The sequence below is a fragment of the Tupaia chinensis genome, unplaced genomic scaffold, assembly GCF_000334495.1.
Source record: "Tupaia chinensis unplaced genomic scaffold, TupChi_1.0 Scaffold000528_1, whole genome shotgun sequence".
Classification (NCBI taxonomy): domain Eukaryota; kingdom Metazoa; phylum Chordata; class Mammalia; order Scandentia; family Tupaiidae; genus Tupaia; species Tupaia belangeri.
The window spans coordinates 6,584,889-6,605,606 of record NW_006160041.1 but is presented as its reverse complement, the minus strand read 5'-3'; the positions used below and the strand labels follow the sequence as shown (position 1 = coordinate 6,605,606).

The window sequence follows — 20,718 nt, the reverse complement described above, 5'->3', positions numbered from 1 at the left end:
GAGCATGGTATTTAATAAAATAAAAGAGTCAATGGAGGAAGGTGAAGGGTATTGGGAAAGGGAACATCACACAAGCACAGGCCTGTTCCATGATACATACTGCTTTTACCAGGACAGTCACACCTCTGCCAAAGCGACCTCCATGTATAGACACACACACACACACACACACACACACACACACACACACATACACACAGACTTTTCACACCATATACTTTAAATGTCTGGACTTTGATTCCAAGAGAAAACAGCTAAGTGGAGAGGGATGATTCTTGTACACGTTTTCCGTTTTTCTGGCTGTGCACATTCCAGGTCCTTCACTTTCTGGTATACATGGAGGAAAGCCCCCACTGCATTATAGATACCAACTCCCATTAAGGCACCTGAAAGAACGAAATCTAAGATGGACATATGACTTAAGCTAAGCCAGTTGGATACTACTTCCCAAGACTTAGATTCCTGAATCAGTCTCATGAAGACATCCAAACAGCTGAAGTCCTTCTTTATGCAAAAGTAGGTTGTGCAGCAAGAGGCAAACTAGACTGCTCCTCCTGTAAAACCTTCACTTTCATTCCTGCCCTCTGGAGTCTACTTGGTTCTTCCTTGTTTTCCTAGGTCAAGTGTAGAGTCTCCTCTTGAATCTGAGAGATTCTGACACCTTTCCTGTAAGTTTTCTTTTTGTTTACATCAGCCATCTTGCTTTCTGCTACTTGCAAGGAAGAATCCTGACACCAGTACAGATTCCGGAGTCTCCCCAACACATTCCTCCTGAATTTCGTTCAGGTTCTCCAAGAACCATTCCTCTCCATGACCTGGCTCTTACTTATCTATTGGAAGGTACATCATGCAAATAGCATGCTCCCTCTGTGTGCCTTCAACTCCTTTTCTGATGTACTTAATGCCTGAGCTATTTCTTTGAAACTCTACCACTTACTTCAAATAACCCTGCAACACAGAAATGTTAGTGCAATCAACTGGCTGCTCTAGGAGACACAAAGGAGTGTACGAACAGATGAAATGCAAACTTATTTCAGTGCTTTTAATTCAGTGCATTCTCATCATGTACCCAGAGCTATTTTACTTAGTTAGGTTTTCAGGGAATCCAACTTCTATTTGTCAGGTTTATGGTGTTGATGTTTCCCTCTCTCACTGAGGTGTTCAGAGTCTTAATTAGATAGTGGTTGTAAAGTGCTTTGACAGCAACAGATGAAAAGTGCTAGAGAAATCTCTAGGGAATTTTTTCATTTGGGCTGGAAAGACACAAGAAAATTAGAAAGCTTTAACTGAGCTAAGGTTTACAAGTAAACTTCTGGATTTTTCTCATGTGTCTGTGTGTGGTATGGTTCTATGTTTAATTTTTTTTTTAATTCTCCTAACTATAAATGAAAAGAGCCATGTTGAAACCCCCTGCAGGATACATTAAATTGAAGCTCTCTGTGATAGATCTGTGAGATGTAAATCATCGAATTACTGTCTGTGGATTTACAACCTTTTGAGCAAAGAGGAAACCTACCCAGACTCATATATTCAGTTAATACTTCCAAGGGGAAGTCTGGGATCCAAGTTTTAGCAGAGTTATGAAAGGAAACACCCCTAAAACACATGTCTGTCAAGTAGGGGGTCTTTTCTTGAGATTGAGACACAATATTTGTTTGTTTCACAGGGTTTGGATTTGGAGTTAATTTAATTACTTCTCAGTAAGTCAAATCCTCTGCTTTGAGGCAAACAAATAGGGAGTAAGCAGCAATATTTATGGATCAAAATCTTTTCATTTAGGATGAAAGATGTGGGTTGAAGGCAGCACCAACCACTGAGCCAAACCCCATAAGCGGTGACTCCACTGGCCCAGGGAGTGAGGCAGATATTGACCCTGGGGTCTTGTGCACATGACAGATAGTTGTGTTGGACCAACTGACAGGTGAGACTGGATTTAAAAAGTCCACAGGTCTGTGGCTGCGACCAGGAATTTGAGAAGCTATGCTTGCTTTAGGAAGTTGTTCAAATTATAAAATTCACCCAATCTTTCTTTTATAGCTAAATGGTAGGTAGCATTAAGTATGGTCTTAGACTACAGCTTTTCTTTTTAATTTCTTACTTGTAGAAAATGTTGGCTTGGGACTAGCACATAGTGTGGTGGTTAAGGTGCTGGACATTCCCACATGGCTGATCACAGTTTGAGTCCCAGACCTGGTGGCTTGCTTTCTTTCTCACATTCTCTCTATCTCTCTGCCTCTCTCTGTGTGTGTATATGTGTGTGGCTGGGTAAATTAAAAAACAAATGAATGAATAAATAAAATAATTCTTGAGAGGGTTTTTTTTTTGGTTTTTGGTTTTTGGTTTTTGTTTTTTTGCTATAGGGTGCGTGTGCTCGCCAGACAGAGAGAGACAGAGAGACAGAAAACGAGAAATCACCCCCCAGGGGATGGCCACGCCGCAATCCCTTCTCCTCCATTCTCCTCTCGGGATCTTGGGCACACACACATACGCACCCGTTGTGAGTTTTAAGCCAACAGGTCTGGGATGTGAACCACGGTCGACTGTATGTGAGTCCAGCGACATAGCCATCATGCTAACTGCTGGTCCCAATAAAATAATTCTTTAAAAAAAAAGAAAATGGTGACTTTTTTCCTCTGATTTCATATTTGAGAACAAGTCCAAGGGATTCCCTTGGGGAGTAGGAGAAATATGCATACAGTAGGTATTTGGACAAGGACATGCTTGTCTCCTTTAAATGCTGTCATGTGTCACCTCATGAGAAAAACAAAATTGATTTGCTTATATTAAGGACATGTCTTTCAAGTAAATGAGGAGGGGCCAACCCCATACCACAATGATTAAGCATGGTGCATTGGGAGCCATATTCCATGTGACTGAATGTGGTTCAAATCTCAGGCCTGGCAGCTTGAAAAATATGCCAGGCACGCATGTATGCACACACTCCCAAAATTCTGATGTGATAGAGAAATGAAGAAAAAAGGATTGCAGAATAACCACACCTCAACAAGTCAATGAGGGAAACTAAAGTTGGAACCAATGGCTAACCTTTTGCACAAAAAAAATATGGATCCTTTTTGACTTTTTATGCCAAAAAGAAATCCCAGGTGGATCAAATATTTACATATAGATAAAGAGATCATAAATGCATTTGTTTAAAAAATTAAGTGAATTGTGTTTATAGTCTTGAATGGCAAAATCCTTTTTAGACATGACAGAGAATTTAAAAGTATGAAGGAAAAGATTGGTAAATCTAATTATATAAGATGTTAAAATTCTTTATGACAAAAATGTCAGGGAAGTAAAAGAAAAATTATAATTTTGACAAATTTCCTAAGCAGTATGACAATAGATAACACTGTGATTGAAGTAAAATTTCTTGCATATCTACAAAAAAAGAGACAAGCAATCCAATAGGAAAATCAGTAAAGACTATGCATAAAAAAATAGAACAGTGATTAAACAGAGAAAAATTAAAATTCATTCATTAAAGAAATACCAACTTAGCCAGAATGAATTACTGTTCTTCTTTATTATATTGACAAAGATAAAAGTATTTCCTAGTCATCAATGTTTCCAAGGTGTGAGAAAACAGGTGTTTGCATGCACTATTAGTAAGAGTGGTGCTTATTTTTGAAAGGCAACTGGTAATTTTTTTCAAGAGAAGTTTTTGGTATAGGGTGTGTGCACTTTCCAGAGAGACAGAGAGACAAAAAGCAAGAAATCACCCCCTGGGAGGAGCGGCCATGCCACAATCCCTTCTCCAGTCTCTTCTCAGGATTGTGAGCTCACATGTACACATACCCAGTGTGAGTTTGAAGCTGCTAGGTCCAGGACTTGAACCACAGTCAACTACATGGGAGTCCAGTGATGTAACCATTATGCCATCTGCTGGTCCCGGGCAACTAATAGTTTCTAATAAGCTTACAATTCTAAGAACTTAGATACACAAATACATACATAAACAGATGTATGCTACAGCATTTTTTGTAATAATTAAGAATCTGGCATTACCCTGGAGAAATGGAGAAGGGATTTCAGTGTAACCATACTCATTTGAGAAAGTTCTTTATCCCTATTTTTCTTTCTCTGGTGAGCACACGTGCCCTTTGTTAGTTTTTGTTGTTTTTTAAAAAGAACAAAAATGTATTTAGCTCATGGTTTTGGGTGTCTATAGTCAAGGGGTCACATTTGGTAAAAGTCTTCTTATTGGTAAGGACTCTCTCTAGGGCCCCAAAGCAGAGCATCACGTGGCAAGAAAGCAAGAGTAAGAATGTCCATGTCCTCTCTGGTCTCATTTTCTCTTATAAACCCACAAGGATTCAATCATGGGGGTGCCCCACCCTGAGGACGTAATCTCATCCTGATCATTTCCCAAAACCCCTACCTCTTACCATAATTGGGCAAAATTTCTACCCTCTCAACACCATCCCAATGGTTCACCAAATTTTAACATATAAATTTGGGTGGCAAGGGCCAGCAGGTGGCGTGGTGGTGAAGGCACTGGATTCCCACATGGTTGACTGCATCTCAAGTCCCAGTCTGAGGCTTAAAATTACTCTAGTTGCATGTGCGTGTGTATGCTCAAAAGCCTGGGAGGAGATGTGGTGAGGCCATACTCCCTGGAGAGTTATTTCTCACTTTCCTTCTCTCTGTCTCTCTCAAGTGAGTACAGATAAAGATAGGGAAAGGGAGAACACAAAAATAAAATAAAATGGGGGTTTGGGGAGAACACATTCAAACCATAGCATTAATTAAATTGAAAGTTTTACTCAATGACTATTTACTGAGGGTAGGCTATTTACCAAGGGTAGGCTATTTACCAGACTCTGAAGAAGTAAAGAAGTCTAAGGTGCCAGTCCAGCACTCCAAGAGTTTGCTTTATATCTAGAAATGCAGAAAGGGAGTCAGGCACCCTAATAAATAATTGCCCAACCAAATGAGGGTGGTAGGAATGATCCCATTCAAGATAAGCAATGCTTTCGTAAGCAGGACTCCAAAGAAGCCCACTCTGACTTACTTGCACAAACCCCAGCTTTTCTTGTCATCTCAGACACCAGAATAAAGACCCCACTTGGAGATAGGGTCTTCACAGTTCTCCCAGGAATTAGAACATAGCCATCCTTTGAAAAGTGTTGTCATTCGATCAATGAAATGTTAACCTTTGGATGTTCATCTCTCAGACAACCTGATCAAGTCAGGGTCAAGGGATCCAACTCTCAAATATGAACCCAGTCTCTGCAGGAGCCACAGATCTATTAAGCCTCAGATATGGAGCAATTACGGGAACGTGAACACTGAAGCTTTCATGATAGGCAGAGGGGTCTCAGCTATGGCTGTTTAACAGGTATTATTCTCTAAGCATCATTGCCTCATCCTCCAACCCCCTCTTTAATGCTTATGCCTGGCTCTTCCAAAAGAGCTCCTCTGATCATTCTGTGGAGAGCTCAGAGGTAATTTCCCAGCTCCCCACACTTCCTGCTGGCAGGACTCCAGAGTCTGTATTCTTCCCCCTGAGGTCTCCCTGTTAGAAGGAAAAATTGAGGTCAAGGAATAATTCAGTCTGCGGGGACCATCCTGGTTCTTCAGAGCTTTAGCCCTGAGCAGTCCATAACCAGCAGTTCTTGGTGGGCACATAGTTTGCTGTGAAGATCAGCAAGGGGGACTAATGAGATGGTGTGGTCTGATCCCACTAGGACAACAGCCCTACACAGAGATCCAAATCAAAAGGTTTCCCAAACTGGGGTCTAAATTAAAGATGAGCAGAGTTTTGCTAGGTTGGGTAAGGGAGAGTGCATCACTCATCAGCATTTATGAAGAGCTTTGACCTCTTTTCCTTCACTCTATGTGTAATCTTAACAGGCCCTCAGGGGGGCAGTCTCTACACGAACGGCATGAAACGGCCCCTTTACCTTCTCAGCCACAACCCAGAAAGTCATGCAGAAATATAAAGACATAAATCTAATGAGAAGGAATGACAAGCAGACAAGCTCTTACTATTTTCTACTGGCAGCAGAAGCCCCTCAACTGGTTAGGGTAGAAGTCTGGAGAGAGAGTCAGAAAATTGGTTTCCTGGGGCCCAGGTAGTGGCACAGCAGGACCACAAATGGACCCACATGGGAAAGGTCCTGGGTTCATGGCCTGGTACCTCACTAAGCACCTTGAGTAAATACAAGCTTGCCCATGATCTAGGATGGCTGGTACTGGGGGTGGATCACAGCATGGGGACCTACTTGGAAGTACCTGTCTCTCTCTTTGTCTGTATGTCTCTCTCTCTTAGAAAAAAGAAATACATATTTAAGAACTTGAAAGAAGGATTGGTCTTCAATACTAATTGATCTTCAGTACTAATGTCCAAATCTTAAATAACTCATCTTCCTAGGACATGATCACCTTATCTGGAAAAATACTGTGCACCTCACAAGATGTTAGTTCAAACTGAGGCAGGACTAGTAAATGTCTTTGTAACTATGATGTCATGTTAGCATGTACCCCTTGCTCTAAGGTAGTTGGCTTATACCTTTCCTGCTCTTGGATATAGGAACAACCCTCTCTGAAGCATCATCACTTCATAGTCAGGAAGGGTAGAAATGCAGAATGATGTAGTCCTACAGAATTTCAGTGCAATGGTGCTCAAATTTTATATATGTTTTTAATTTTGGTGGATGCTCAGCAGGGAATAAATTACCAAAAAAAATTCAAAATTTGTCCTCCATAAGTTTCACTATTGTTGTTTTATTTTTCCACAGAAAATACCAAGGGAGAAAGAGGAGGAGTGTTAGTGGAAGAGATGCTAAACAAGTGAAGCAATATGTCTTGGGAAACCTACTCTACTCCTCCTGCCTCAGTTTCCTCATCTGTAATAGTTCTTACCTTACAGAGAATGAGAGGCACTTAAAAATCTAGTCCTCTAGGGACCAGCAGTTAGCGTAATGGCTATGTCGCTGGACTCCCACGTAGTCGACCGCGGTTCGCGTCCCGGACCCAGTAGCTTAAAACTCACGCCGGGCACATGTGCGTGCATGCCCAAGATCCCGAGAGGAGAATGGAGGAGAAGGGATTGTGGCGTGACCCTCCCCCCTGGGGGGTGATTTCTTGCTTTCTGTCTCTCTGTCTCTCTGTCTGTCTGGCGAGCACACACGCCCTATAGCGAAAAAAAACTCTCAAAAAAAACCCCAAAAAACAAAAATCTAGTCCTCTAGAAAGCCCTGCATACCAGGGCCGGCAGGTGGCATAGTGGTTAAGGGCACTGGACCAAACATGGCTGATTGCAGTTCAAGTCCTGGACCTGAAGGCTTGCATTCTCACTTTCCCTCTCTCTCTCACTCTGTCCCTCTTTGACCTAAATAAATAAATACATAATGTTAAATAAAAATTAATCCTTTAAAAAAACTTTATTATTATTTTATTTTATTTATTTTAATTTGACCAGATCAAGAGAGAGTGAGAGAGAGGAAAAGTGAGAAAGCAATCCACCAGGTCTGGGACTTGAACCGCGGTCAGTCATGTGGGAGTCCAGCATCCTTAACTACCATGCCACCTGCTGACCCAACTAAATAGTAATTCTTCTTTTTTAAAAAAAAAAAAAAAGAAGAAGGAAAGAAGAAAGTACTGCATACCTGCTCTAATGTTAATGGCCCCATTTTTGCTGGAGAAAATGAAACAGAGATAACTTCTTTTAGGCATCTAAAAACCTGACCCACAGTCTATTGGCACTTTCTCTCAATCCCACTCCTTCCTTTCATTTTCTACACTTGTGGGCAAAGCCACCTTATTGGCTTCATTGCTTCCTTGTCTTGTTCCAATATTTTATTACAATTTTTGTTTAATCATAAGTCTTCTCAAAGGTCAAGTCAAACTTCACCTTTTTCAAAATGTACTTCACTTTCACTTTGCATTTCTATACTCAGTTTTGGCCCCTCTCTCAGACTCTTCTACTATTAGGCCACACCCACTATCAGGTCCCTCCCACTATTGGGCCACACCCACCATCCAGCTCATCCCACTGGCCAGATCAGGTGCTCTTCCTTTTTTGTTCCAAATCAAGGTGATTTAATATTTTACTTTAATTTTCCACAATGTATTGGAGACTAGGCTACAATATTTAATATGCCTTTATTTGAGGTCCAGAGATGGCAGAAAATATTGGATGCAGGAAAAGATTTACAATTCCTAGATTTGGCTATCTCAAGGATTTTAAGCCTAGCCCAGTGTCAGAAATGCCATGGATTCTAGGTTAGGGGCAGAAGCACCTCTCTTCTCAGGCAGGACATCGTCCATCTACTCTTAGAGCATTGCCAGCATGTCTAGGCTCATCAATAGCTAAGCCCAATGACACAAGGCCCCATTTGAAAACTCACCTAAGCTTTCATTGCTGCAGTTTCCCACCACAGATGGCAGTAGGGATGTTGAAAATGTCCACTCCCTCCAAAAGAAACTGATTGTTACCCAACAGGATGAGACTTGACATCCCTTTCTCTGCTCCGCAACAGGGACAGCTCCATGGCTAGGTCTGAGCTGTGCCACCTGTACAACCCCACATGCTACACAAAGGACATAGTCCAGAGCTGTCTTCCGTGACTCAGCCTTGCGGCTTCCTTCCTGCCTGCCCTTTTCCAGTCCTCACATCTCCAAAAGAACAAGTAGTACTCTTGAGCCAGAGCCCATTCTAAATGGATACTTGGAGGAAAAGCCTTGGTCTAAAAGAAATACAGTCATCAGAGATACAAGAAGCCAATAACATAAACATTCACAGTTCAATTCCTTAGAGTCACAGCCTCTCAATACACTTTTTGATTATGGTGTGATTGCATTTACCCAATCAAATTGCATATTTGGGTGGTATTTTCAGAACAAAGAAACAGGCTGCTTCAAAAGCATACTTCAGTCTCCATATTGTGCAAGAAAGAGGATTGCTCAGAGCTTTCAGTACAGGTTAATCAGCTTATGTCACTCCCCTCTAGGTTTTGAAAATGTTGGAGCAGGTTATAGTCAAGAGTCAGACATACCACCCCTGTGCTTCTCATCTTGACAGCCCTCCCTGCTGAAAGGGAGCACAGAGCTCAGGAATGGATCAGACCTGGCATTATTGCAGCAGAATATCTAATATTTTCCTCCCCTACAACTTTTTCCATAGAATGTTGCCTTTTTCCTCTGCAATTTCTAACTGGACTTTCTGGCAAGCCTATCCTCTTCAGCTGGGACTTCCAATGTGTGTGTGATGATATGCAGTCCTTGAAGCTTACAGACCTCGAGAAGGACAAAGTCTCCCTGCCCTGAATGCAAAATGCCTTATAGAAATGGCCAGTGTCTCTCTAAGTGAAATCCTTATTTTGACACGAATTATATAGAAGCAGGAGGGAAAGGCCCTGCAAAACAAATGAGCAACTTTTTAAAAAGCTTTCAGAATCAAATGTAAAATTCATTAAGAAAAGTAATGGAAATTTTATGGCTGGGGGACAGATAAATTCATTGCTGCCTCTAAATTCATCAAGCACACATACGGGAGTGTATACCAAATTAATTGGAACTAACAGCCTCTTAGAAACTCTAACCAGCTGCAGACTCAGGGTAAACTAGTTGGAACAAAACAAAGAAGCCCTCCTCCCCCTCCTCTTTCTAAGCTCTGATTAAATTAAAGGCTAAGCTTGCTCAAGTCTAAAAATGTGGAACAACTCTATTCTGGTGCACAGATAAATTCATTGCTGCCTCTAAATTCATCAAGCACACATACGGGAGTGTATACCAAATTAATTGGAACTAACAGCCTCTTAGAAACTCTAACCAGCTGCAGACTCAGGGTAAACTAGTTGGAACAAAACAAAGAAGCCCTCCTCCCCCTCCTCTTTCTAAGCTCTGATTAAATTAAAGGCTAAGCTTGCTCAAGTCTAAAAATGTGGAACAACTCTATTCTTCCACAACTTCCAAGCCATCATCTGCTGCAGAGTCAGATCTAGACACAAATGAGGCTTCTTTGAATACTAAATAGTCCCAGTTCCATTTCACTGTAACTGTGAAGACATAACCAAAGTTTTTGTTTTGGTTTTAGAGAGATCTTTTGCCAGAGGGTGCATGTGCTGGTCGGAGAGACAGAGAAACAGAAAGCAAAAAATCACACCACAATCCTTCTTCTCTAGTCTCCTCTCGGGATTTTGGGCATGCATGCATATGCTCCCGGTGTGAGTTTGGATTCACCAAGTCTAGGACTTGAACTGAGGTCAACTACATGGGAGTCCAGCGATGTAATCATTATGCCATCTGCTGCTTTCACAACCAAAGATTTTTAGAAAAGAAAGACATCCTAATACTGATATTAGACATTGCTCTGATTCGAGTGCATAGGTTAGGGGAAGGAGAGGTGAATTTAAATGATTCACTCACCATTACTTCCTAGGACAACTTGGAGAGAAAACTCTCAGCCTTTCTCTTCAAGTTAATGCTTTAGTTCTTTTTTTATTTTGTTGTCCTTTTTACTTTTATTTGACTCATGATAGAGTGCATGTACACATACATGTGAGAGTGTGTGAGAGAGAGATAGGCACCCTCCACAAGATCTGGTCATGCCACTTCCACCCCCCACCCCCCTCCCTGTCCTCTAGCCCATTCGATCTTGGGTACTTGACTATGTGCCTAGAATGTTTCAGGTTGACTTGGCCAGGCATTAAATCAGCAGTTGCCCTGTGGGTTCCAGCTTCTCAAGCAGTTCATTACCTCTGTGCTATGGAGTCAGCCCAATGCTCTTGTTGAATATGGTTTCCAGTCAGGCCATCCCTGGATCAATTCAGAAAACCAAAGACACTCTGGATAAGTCATTACCATTATTTGTATGAATAGAGAACACAGAAGCCATGTGCTCTTGAAGACATGTCAACACTACGTCCTTAATCTAAAATAAATTCTTGTCAGGCAGTGATCAATAACATTTTATTCATAATTATTAGCTATGCATAATTAACAATTTAATAACTAACATTTATTGAGGACTTCGTTTATGGAAAGCACTGTGCTAAGCACTATGCATCTGTTCTCTCATTTAATCATCACAACAAACCAAGGAGATTGGTACTATTATAATTCCCTTTGTAAAGATGAAGACATGGACACTCAGAGAAGTTAAGTAATTTATCCAAGGTCAGGCAGCTAGCACATTTGTTCCAAACCAAAGTTAAGTTGCAAAAGCTCAACCATCGGGAACCAGCAGTTAGTGTAATGGCTATGTCGCTGGACTCCCATGCAGTCGACCGCGGTTCATGTCCCGGACCCAGTGACTTAAAACTCACGCCGGGCATGTGTGCATGCGTGCCCAAGATCCCGAGAGGAGAATGGAGGAGAAGGGATTGCGGCGTGACTATCCCCCCTGGGGGGTGATTTCTCGCTTTCTGTCTCTATGTCTCTCTCTATCTGTCTGGCGAGCGCACGCACCCTATAGCGAAAAACCTCTCCAAAAAAAAAAAAAAATGCTCAACCATCAAGCAATACAGTAAAGATATAAGTCAGAATCCTGAGGATTTTTTACCTCAGAGAGATCACAGAGAGCTTTATTTTAACAGCCACTTACTCATAGCTGGTGGGTTTCATCAGAAGGTGTTAAGACTGGATTTTGATCCTCTTGTGTGGGTTGCGAATCTGAACTCACAGGCTTTCCTTCTTCTACAATAGGTGCCTTGGGTTTCACCCACATGGAGAAGAGGCAGCATTTCCACAAGCTCTAAAAGGTACTCATTTGAAAGCGTTTTTGTCCAAGAAAGTAAAGATGGTATGGAAATGCACAAGTCTTCCTGCACAGTTTTTAGAAGTGCTTGATGCTCCCAAGGGAGGGGAAAGTCTTGATCAAAACAACCCTCTTGTTTAGGTTACCTTTTTTTTTTTTTTTTTTTCTCTCTCTCTCTGTATGGATAAGTCTCAATTTCCAGAAGACATCTTTGGAGTAGTTATAGCCTGGGTTCAATACTATCCATAGTCTTGATGAGTCTATTGAAAGTCTGGGAAACTTTGCCAAAAAAGGAATAATAGTGAACAAGTCGTAAAGGAGAAAGTATTTTTACTTGCACAATGTTATCATTTTATCCATATGATGAACATTTGCTGATTGCCTGTACATATCAGGCTGAAAGCAAGATCTGGGGACCCAAAAATGAGTGATCTTAAGTGATTTTTGCCTCCTCTAAAGGAAGAGAGTGACGATTCAAAATAAAAATTGCTGTCATTTTAAATAAGGGCATATGGGGCTGGAATGTGAAGGTAAATGCTTTGATCAGTCTATACCTTTTCAAAGATATACCTAATTAGATCTCTGGAGAATTGATAACTTCAAAATTACAGCAGTTTTGTGTATTTGTTTATTTGAATTCTGTTTCTGGATGACTGCTTAATTAGCTACTTTTAGGGAGCAGCAGGAAAGTAGATGCATACCAAGTTTTTTTCCCAGTGGTAATTTTGGCAGGCCTCCTATATTGAGTAGGAATGCATTTTTTTAAGTATAAGGAAATATAATTATTAGTGGCTTAAACATATATTAGGCAGATGTCCCAAGACCCCCAGTAGAAGACTGGTGGATAGCACTGAACCCTTTATATACTGTCCCCCATACATGCATACCTGTGAAAAAGTTCATTTCCAAATTAGATTCAGAAAGAAATGAACAATAATAACTAATAAGAAAATAGAATAATCATAACAATATGCTATAATGAAAGTTAGAGGACTGTGTTCTCTCTCTCTCTCTCTCTCTCTCTCTCTCTCTCTCTCTTTCTCTCTCAATGTTACTATAATGTAGATCCTAGCCCTTCAGCATGTGATGTGTTTCTTTGCTCACGTTGAGAACTTTCACCTTTTCACCAAAAGGAAGCACTTTACAACTTCTCTTTGGTGTATTCAAACTGCCAACATCACCTACTCTTGTGCTTTGGGAACATTACTAAGTAAAACAAGGATTACTTAAGCTCAAGCACTGTGATACATGGAGAGAGTCTATAACTGAAACAAGTACTAACTGACTAACATGCAGGTAGCATGTACAGTATGGATACTCTGAAAAAGGAGAATGGGATGACACAAATTGTCATTCCACTACTCAAAATAGTATGGAATTCACAACTTATGAATATTTAATTTCTAGAATTTTCCATTTAGTATTTTTGGACCAAGGTTGACTACAGGTAACTGAAACTGCTCAGAAAAGGGAGGACTACTGCATAATGTATAGTTTTTCTCTCACATCACAAGTCTGAAAGTACATTCAAGGTTGGCAAAAAAGCTCAAAATTGCCATTGGATACGAATTTTCACTTATTTTTTTTCTCTACCATCATCAGCATGTTGGCCTTCATTCTCATGCTGTTGCCTCTCAGTTGCCACGTAGTTGCCACATTGCCAGCCATTATGTCTGATTTCCAGAAAAGAATGAAATGAAGGAAAAGAAGCATCATCAGATTTTGACTCATATCTCATTGGCCAACACTATTATGTGTTAGTTGTGGCCACTGCTAACTTCAAAGAAGACATAAAATTCAAAGTTTTCTTTGCTGCTATGTTTTAACAGTCTCTTCATAGAGATAGAAAGCAGAGAAAAAGGTTGGAAATGAAAGAAAGGTTAGTCAATTAAGAGTATTTGCCATTTGACTATTAGGATAATATAGGTTGGGGCAGCAGGTGGTGTGGTGGCTAAGCACGTTGGAATCCCACATGGCCAACTGTGGTTTGAGTCCCAGACCTGGCAGCTTGCTTTCTTGCTTGATATCTCTCTCTCTCTCTACCTCTCTGGTCAAATTGAAATAAATGAAAATAAATAAAGTTAAATGAAATAATTCTTAAGAAAATAAGATAGTATAGGTCATTTTTTAAGATTTCCTGGATTATTAAAAAATGCACTGCAATAAAGGAAAAAGAGAACATTGCTATAATTGTGGCATATTTTAAATGTGCATATTGTGCATATTTAACACATACATCTTTTCTTTTTTTTTTTTTTTGGAGAGATTTTCACTGTAGGGCGCGTGCGCTCGCCAGACAGAGAGAGACATAGAGACAGAAAGTGAGAAATCACCCCCCGGGGGGATGGTCACGCCACAATCCCTTTGCCTCCATTCTCCTCTCGGGATCTTGGGCACGCACGCACACGTGCCCGGCGTGAGTTTTTTTAAGCCACCGGGTCCGGGACACGAACCGCGGTCGACTACGTGGGAGTCCAGCGACATAGCCATTACGCTAACTGCTGGTTCCCTCACATACATCTTTTCTAATGCAGTAATCATGCAGTACCAGCCTTTGAGAGGCCAACCCAAATGGTGGCCCTGCCTTCCTCTTGCTCCCCAGGGCTGCTTGGATGGGCCCAGCCTTGGACCCCATGAGCTGTGATTAATGATGGCAAGAGCCCGCAGGCTTCCTCTAATCAACAGTCTAAAGAAAATTGAATCATGACAGTCCTTGCCACATAAACCACAAGAAGGGAACCTGAAGTCAAATGGACAAAGAAAGTTTTTAAGAGTCCATAAATTATAAAAAGGATGTCATTTCCTGATGTTCACAAAATAAAAGAGGTATAATCCTAAATATTTAGGAAGACAATGACTTGAGTGTTATTGTAAAGAAAATCACAGAAAAACAAATCACAAAATTTTGCTTTCTATCTTTTTCAAATGAGTGTCATTCTTATATTCATCTAGAACTGCATGATCCCACACAGTGGTCACAAGCCTCATGGAGTGATTGAGCACTTAAAATGGGACCATCCCAAATAGAGCTGCACTGCAAGTGTAAATTGCATAATGGATTCCGAAGACTTAGGGGGGAAAAAAGCAATTGCATAAATAATTTTTATGTTGAATACATGTTGAAATGGTAAAATCCTGGACATATTAGGTAAACACATTATTAAAATTAAATTTCACCTCAGGGACCAGCAGTTGGTGTAATGGCTATGTCGCTGGGCACCCATGTAGTCAATTGTGGTTCAAGTCCCAGACCCAGTGGCTTAAACTCATGCCGGGTGCGTATGCATGTATGCCCAAGATCCTGAGAGGAGAACGGATAAGGGATTGCAACATGGCGATCCCCCCCAGGGGGGTGATTTCTCACTTTCTGTCTCTCTGTCTCTGTCTTTTTGGCGCGTGCATGTGCCCTATAGCAAAAACCTCTCCTCCAAAAAAAATTAATTTCACCTATTTTTATTTTTAATATTTTAATGTGGCTACTAGGAAATTTTAAATTACATATGCAAGTTGTATTTATGGGATATTTTTGTTTTGTTTTGTTTTGTTTTTTTGGAGAGGTTTTTGCTATAGGGCACATGCTGCTTGCCGGAAAGACAGTGAGAGACAGAGACAGAAAGCAGGAAGTCACTCCCACTGCCATGTGGGGATGGCCACACCTCAATCTCTTCTTCTCCATTCTCCTCTCAGGATCATGGGCACGCATGCACATGCACCCAGCGTGAGTTTAAGCCACTGGGTCCAGGACTCGAACCATGCTCAACTACATTGGAGTCCAGTGACACAGCCATTATACCAACTGCTGGTCCAGTTGTATTTCTTTTAATTGGACTGCACTGGTCTACAAGGATATTTTACAACATGTACTGTAATAGACGCTGTTAGTATCTCCTTCCATGTTTCCCTGGCCCATTTCTGAGTCACCACCAGCCTTCAAAGAGGCTGCAAGCTAAGAGCATCCTAGTTCCCACCTTAAGGGGGCTTCTCTCTGCCCCTTCCTGAAGGTCTGTGGCTCAATAGATGCTTGCTCAGTGCACATTGGAAATTCCTGGGATATAATGCTCCCAGGTGCAACCCTCAACCAATAAGGGATGACAAATACACGCTCTATCTACCAAGAATGTACAGTTCTCTATTGAAAATGATGTAGATAGTAATCTTCTGGATTTGATTGTCACATACTGCATGTACACTTAGAAAGAACATGTTGTGTGCTATAGAAATGTGCAATGATTCAATGTAAACAAGAAATCATAAAATTCAAAAAATGGAGGGGCCAGCAGACCATGTAGTGGTTACATTGTTAGATTCCCATATGGTCAACTGCAAATCCCAGACCTAGCAACTTGAAAATCTTGCCAGGCATCATGTATGTTTGTGTACCCAAGATCCCGAGAGGAGAATGGAGGAGAAGGGATTGTGGCATGACCATCCTCCCTGGGAGGTGATTTCTTGCTTTCTGTCTCTCTGTCTCTCTTTCTCCTCAGTGAGCACATATGGCAAAAACCTCTTTAAAGAAATGAAGGGGGAGCAGCAGTTGGCATAATGGCTGTCGATGGACTCCCATGCAGTTGACCTAGTTTCGAGTCCCGGACCCGGTGGCTGAAACTTACGCTGGGCGCGTGTGCATGCATGCATAAGGTCCCAAGAGGAGAATGTTGGAGAAGGGATTTTGGCATGGCCATCCCCCCAGAGGGGTGATTTCTCACTTTCTGTCTCTCTGTCTCTCTCTTTCTGGCGAGTACACGCACCCTGTAGCAAAAACCTCTCCAAAAAAAGAAAAAGAAGAAAATTATGTAAATGCTCCATCTTTTTTTAAGTTATTTATTTATTTAATTCCATTTGTTATTATTTTTTAAAGTAAATGAGAAGTTTTATTTAAAAGTCAACATTAAAGATCAAATTACTTAGTATTTTTTGTTTTATTTATTTATTCAAATCTTTTTTAATGCATCAACAGAATGTTATTGTTTTCTCCATAAATGTTCTACAATTTTTTATAAAATGTATTCCTAGGTATTCTGCATGTTTTCTTTTTTTTTTCCCTTTATTTTATTTTTTACAATTAAAGTATGAGTTTATTTTGTTACAAAAACTTTTTGAAACTCATACATAGTTTTCCCATTACATGTATTTCCTTCAGTTTTTTTTTCTGAAACATTTTTTCTTAATTAATTTACATTCATTACCTGAGCATCGTCACAGCATACAAAATATGATTTTAATTTGACAAGACAGAGAGAGAGACAGAGAAAGGGAAAGTGAGAAAGGAAGCTGCCAGGTCCAGGACTCAAACCGCTGTCAACCATGTGGGAATCCAGCACTCTTAACCACCACGCCATGTGCCAGCCCCCTAAATGCTCCATCTTCAGCAGTCTTTGGCAGGACAGTTTTATAGAATGTTGTTCTACACAGTCTCTCAGAGGATTCCTAGCCATAGTGGATCCCAGTTTCCCACAGCAATGGCTTGCCCACAACAGACTGTGTTTCCTGCTTTCTTCTCTCAGTCCCTCCCTTCTCAGGATCACCGCTCAAATAAAGTCTCTGCACCCAGTGCTCATCTCAGCTCTGCTTTAAGGGGGCCCAAACTAAAAGAGTAACAAGAACATTTTCACAATCCCTTTTTATAGAATCCATGCCAAGTATCCTTTGACTTAGTAATTCATACTGAATTTTTTCTTCCTGGGTTATTGTCAGAGAAGATGTCTTTAATTACTACTTTTTTCTATCAATCCATTTAGAATTTCATTGTTAGTGGCTTTAAAAAAAAATAAGATTCTGCTCTAATTAAACAAATAGTGTATCATTTGAAAGAGTTTGAGTATTTTTATTTTTTTCCAAGTAATTTGCTTACACTTAAACTGAGTTTATGTAGTGTTGTTTTAATTATCAAGTCATTAAGGACATTGTTTGGCCCTTTGAAACGTTTTATTCTGCTTTGGAGTAGTGGCAGTTTCTTTTGCCAGATAGAATCAAACTCCACAAGACTATTAAATATTTTTCTCAGTGAGTCTTAAAGAAAAGGCACAGCTAGCAAGAAGGCAGAGTTGGTGGGAGACGGTCACTGTTCCCTGGGCTCTGTAAACAAGGCTCAAACAAGAGGTACAGCCAGGGAATGTTCTGGGAGCCTGACCTGCTGCATAGCTCTTGCTGTCAGCTGTCACAGCTGCCTAGACAATATGGTATATAAAAAGGGGAGGTGGGGGAGGAGACTGTAGAGCCCAATGGTCTAGGTTTTTGTTTTTTGTTTTTTGGTGGTTTTTTTGAGAGTTTTGCTATAGGATGTGTGTGCTCACCAGAGACACAGGAGAGAGACAGAGAGAGAGAGAAAGTGAGAAATCACCACCCTGGGGAGATGGCCATGCTGCCATACTGCAATCCCTTTTGCTCCTTTCTCCTTTTGAAATTTTAGGCATGCATGCATACATGCCCTTTCAAACCTCTGGGTCTGGGATTCGTACCATGGTCAGCCATGTCCAGCACCTTAACCAACCAACCACAATACAACATGCTGGCCCCTCCATCCAGTTTTTTTTTTTTTTTTTTTTTTTGGAGAGGTTTTTGCTATAGGGCGCGTGCGCTCGCCAGACAGACAGAGAGAGACAGAGAGACAGAAAGCAGGAAATCACCCCCCAGGGGGGATGGCCACGCCGCAATCCCTTCTCCTCCATTCTCCTCTCGGGATCTTGGGCATGCACACACACGCGCCCGGCGTGAGTTTAAGCCACCGGGTCCAGGACTCGAACCGCGGTCGACTATGTGGGAGTCCAGTGACATAGCCATTACGCTAACTGCTGGTCCCTCCATCCAGTTTTAAATTCTGCCTCCACCTCTTCCTAGCATGATTTTTTTTCAAACCACTCATTCATTCAGAGCCTCAGTTTCTCTATCTGTGGTACAGAGGGACTATTCCAGGGTATGAGGGACACATAACCAGGATCTCACATTTAATAGAGCCTCATGCGTAGATTATTTAGATTATCTTTGAATGAAATGTGTGCATGCATATGTGTGTGTGTCTACAGTAAAGTAATAATAAGGTTCTAAAGAACACCTACTTTTTTATATGTTTTTCTGGCATTTCTTCAGCCTTTTATATACTAACAATCTGAGAAGAATCCTGAGCCCCTCTTGACTCAGAACCTGATGAGAATAATAATTCCTTTTATGCCCAGCAGTTCTTTGCATCACTTCACAGGGAGCATTAGAAAACACGAGATTTGTTTCAAACCACCTGTCTTTTTTCTTTTCTTTTCTTTTTTCTTTTTTTTTTTAATCTTTTTTTCTTTTTTTTTTTTTTTTAAGATAGAGAGATGAGAGATTTTTACTTTAGGGTGTGTGCACTCACTAGAGAGACAGAGAAACAGAAAGCAAGAAATCACCTCCAAGGGAGATGGCCATGCCAAAATCCATTCTCCTCCACTCCCTTCGGAACGTTGAGCACACACGCACATGCACCAGCATGAGTTTTAAGTCACCAGGTCCGGAACTCAAACCACAGTCAACTACGTGGGAATCCAGCCACATCACCATTATGCCATCTGCTGGTCCCACCACCTGTCTTTTCTTTACTCTCCCTACTTCTTTCTGGCAAGCTCTGCACTGAACCCTCTCGAGCTCCATCTTGAGTCTATTTCTCAAAATGGGTGTTCTGTCATTCCAGGAACCAGCACTTGGCCTATCTTCTGAAAGGTCTTACTCATGAACTATCTCCACTGGAGAACTTGACTGTCGCTTAAACTCCCAACAGCTGGGCCCTGGCAGAACTGCAGGCTGGTGTAGCTGGCATACAGTTATAAGGATGGTTCAGTGTTCTCTACTTCTGCACACGTGTCTTCTTGCCTGAAATCTTCAGAAGCAATGACTTTGTCTAGTGTTCAATTTAATTAGAAATAATTATGGGAGTCCGTGTGGCATGGCTAGACGGTCACCATGAAGTTCAACCCCTTCGTGACCTCAGACCGCAGCAAAAACTGCAAATGCCACTTCAATGCCCCCTCACACCTGCGCAGGAAGATCATGTCATCCCCACTGTCCAAGGAGCTGCAGCAGAAATAGAATGTCCGATCCATGCCGGTCCACAAGGACGACGAGGTCCAGGTGGTTCGAGGACACTACAAAGGTCAACAAATTGGCAGAGTACTCCAGGTATCCAGAAAGAAATGTGTCATCTACATGGAGCGGGTGCAGCGTGAGAAGGCTGTCAGCACAACCGTCCACGTGGGCATCCACCCGAGCAAGGGAGTTATCACCAGGCTAAAACTGGACAAAACTTGGAAAAAAATTCTTGAACACAAAGCCAAGTCTTGACAAGTTGGAGAAAAGAAAGGCAAATACAAGGAAGAACTGATCGAGAAAATGCAGGAGTGAGCAGAGCCTGTGGTGCAACCGCAGTATAATTGGAGACTTTTCGCCTGCTGTGTGTTTCTTTGGAAATTTTTAAGATATTTCTAAAGCAATTTATACCTTACCTCTCATTTTTTTTTGTTAGTTACTTCTTAGCATTTCATTGGAAGAGGATTTCTTTTTTTATTTACATTTTTTAATACATTATTTAGCTTACAAGGTGATCATTTCAATATGTGAACATTTCTCCCCGGTCCAGTTGATCAAAGTATAACAACACTACCTCTCTGTCTCAACAATGCTGTGGGAAGCTGCACACCAGTAAGTCTGCCGAGGTTTCTCAGAGAGCAAACAATTACCGTGATTGGTTCCCTTCCAAAAACCTGACCTTCGAAACCTTGCTCTGATTGGCCACTAGAATCCCTCAAATTTGCATATCTGGCACCTCATGATTGGTCCAAAAGCAACCAATCATAACCCACCGTTAACAACCAATCAGGGCCCACCATTTACAACCAATCACAGTCCACCATTTACAACCAATCACGGCCCACCATTTACAACCCACCAGAGTGTATAACCACAATGCCTGGCCCACAGTAGCCAGACAATACAGACGACCAAGACGACCAAGACGACCAAGACGACACAGATGACCAAGAAGACGA

General features: G+C 41.3%; 1 pseudogene; it reads left to right on the top strand.

The window, feature by feature from the left end:
* Positions 1 to 19,636: 19,636 nt before the first annotated feature.
* Positions 19,637 to 20,074, top strand: LOC102482566 (60S ribosomal protein L26-like 1 pseudogene; annotated as a pseudogene).
* Positions 20,075 to 20,718: the final 644 nt, after the last annotated feature.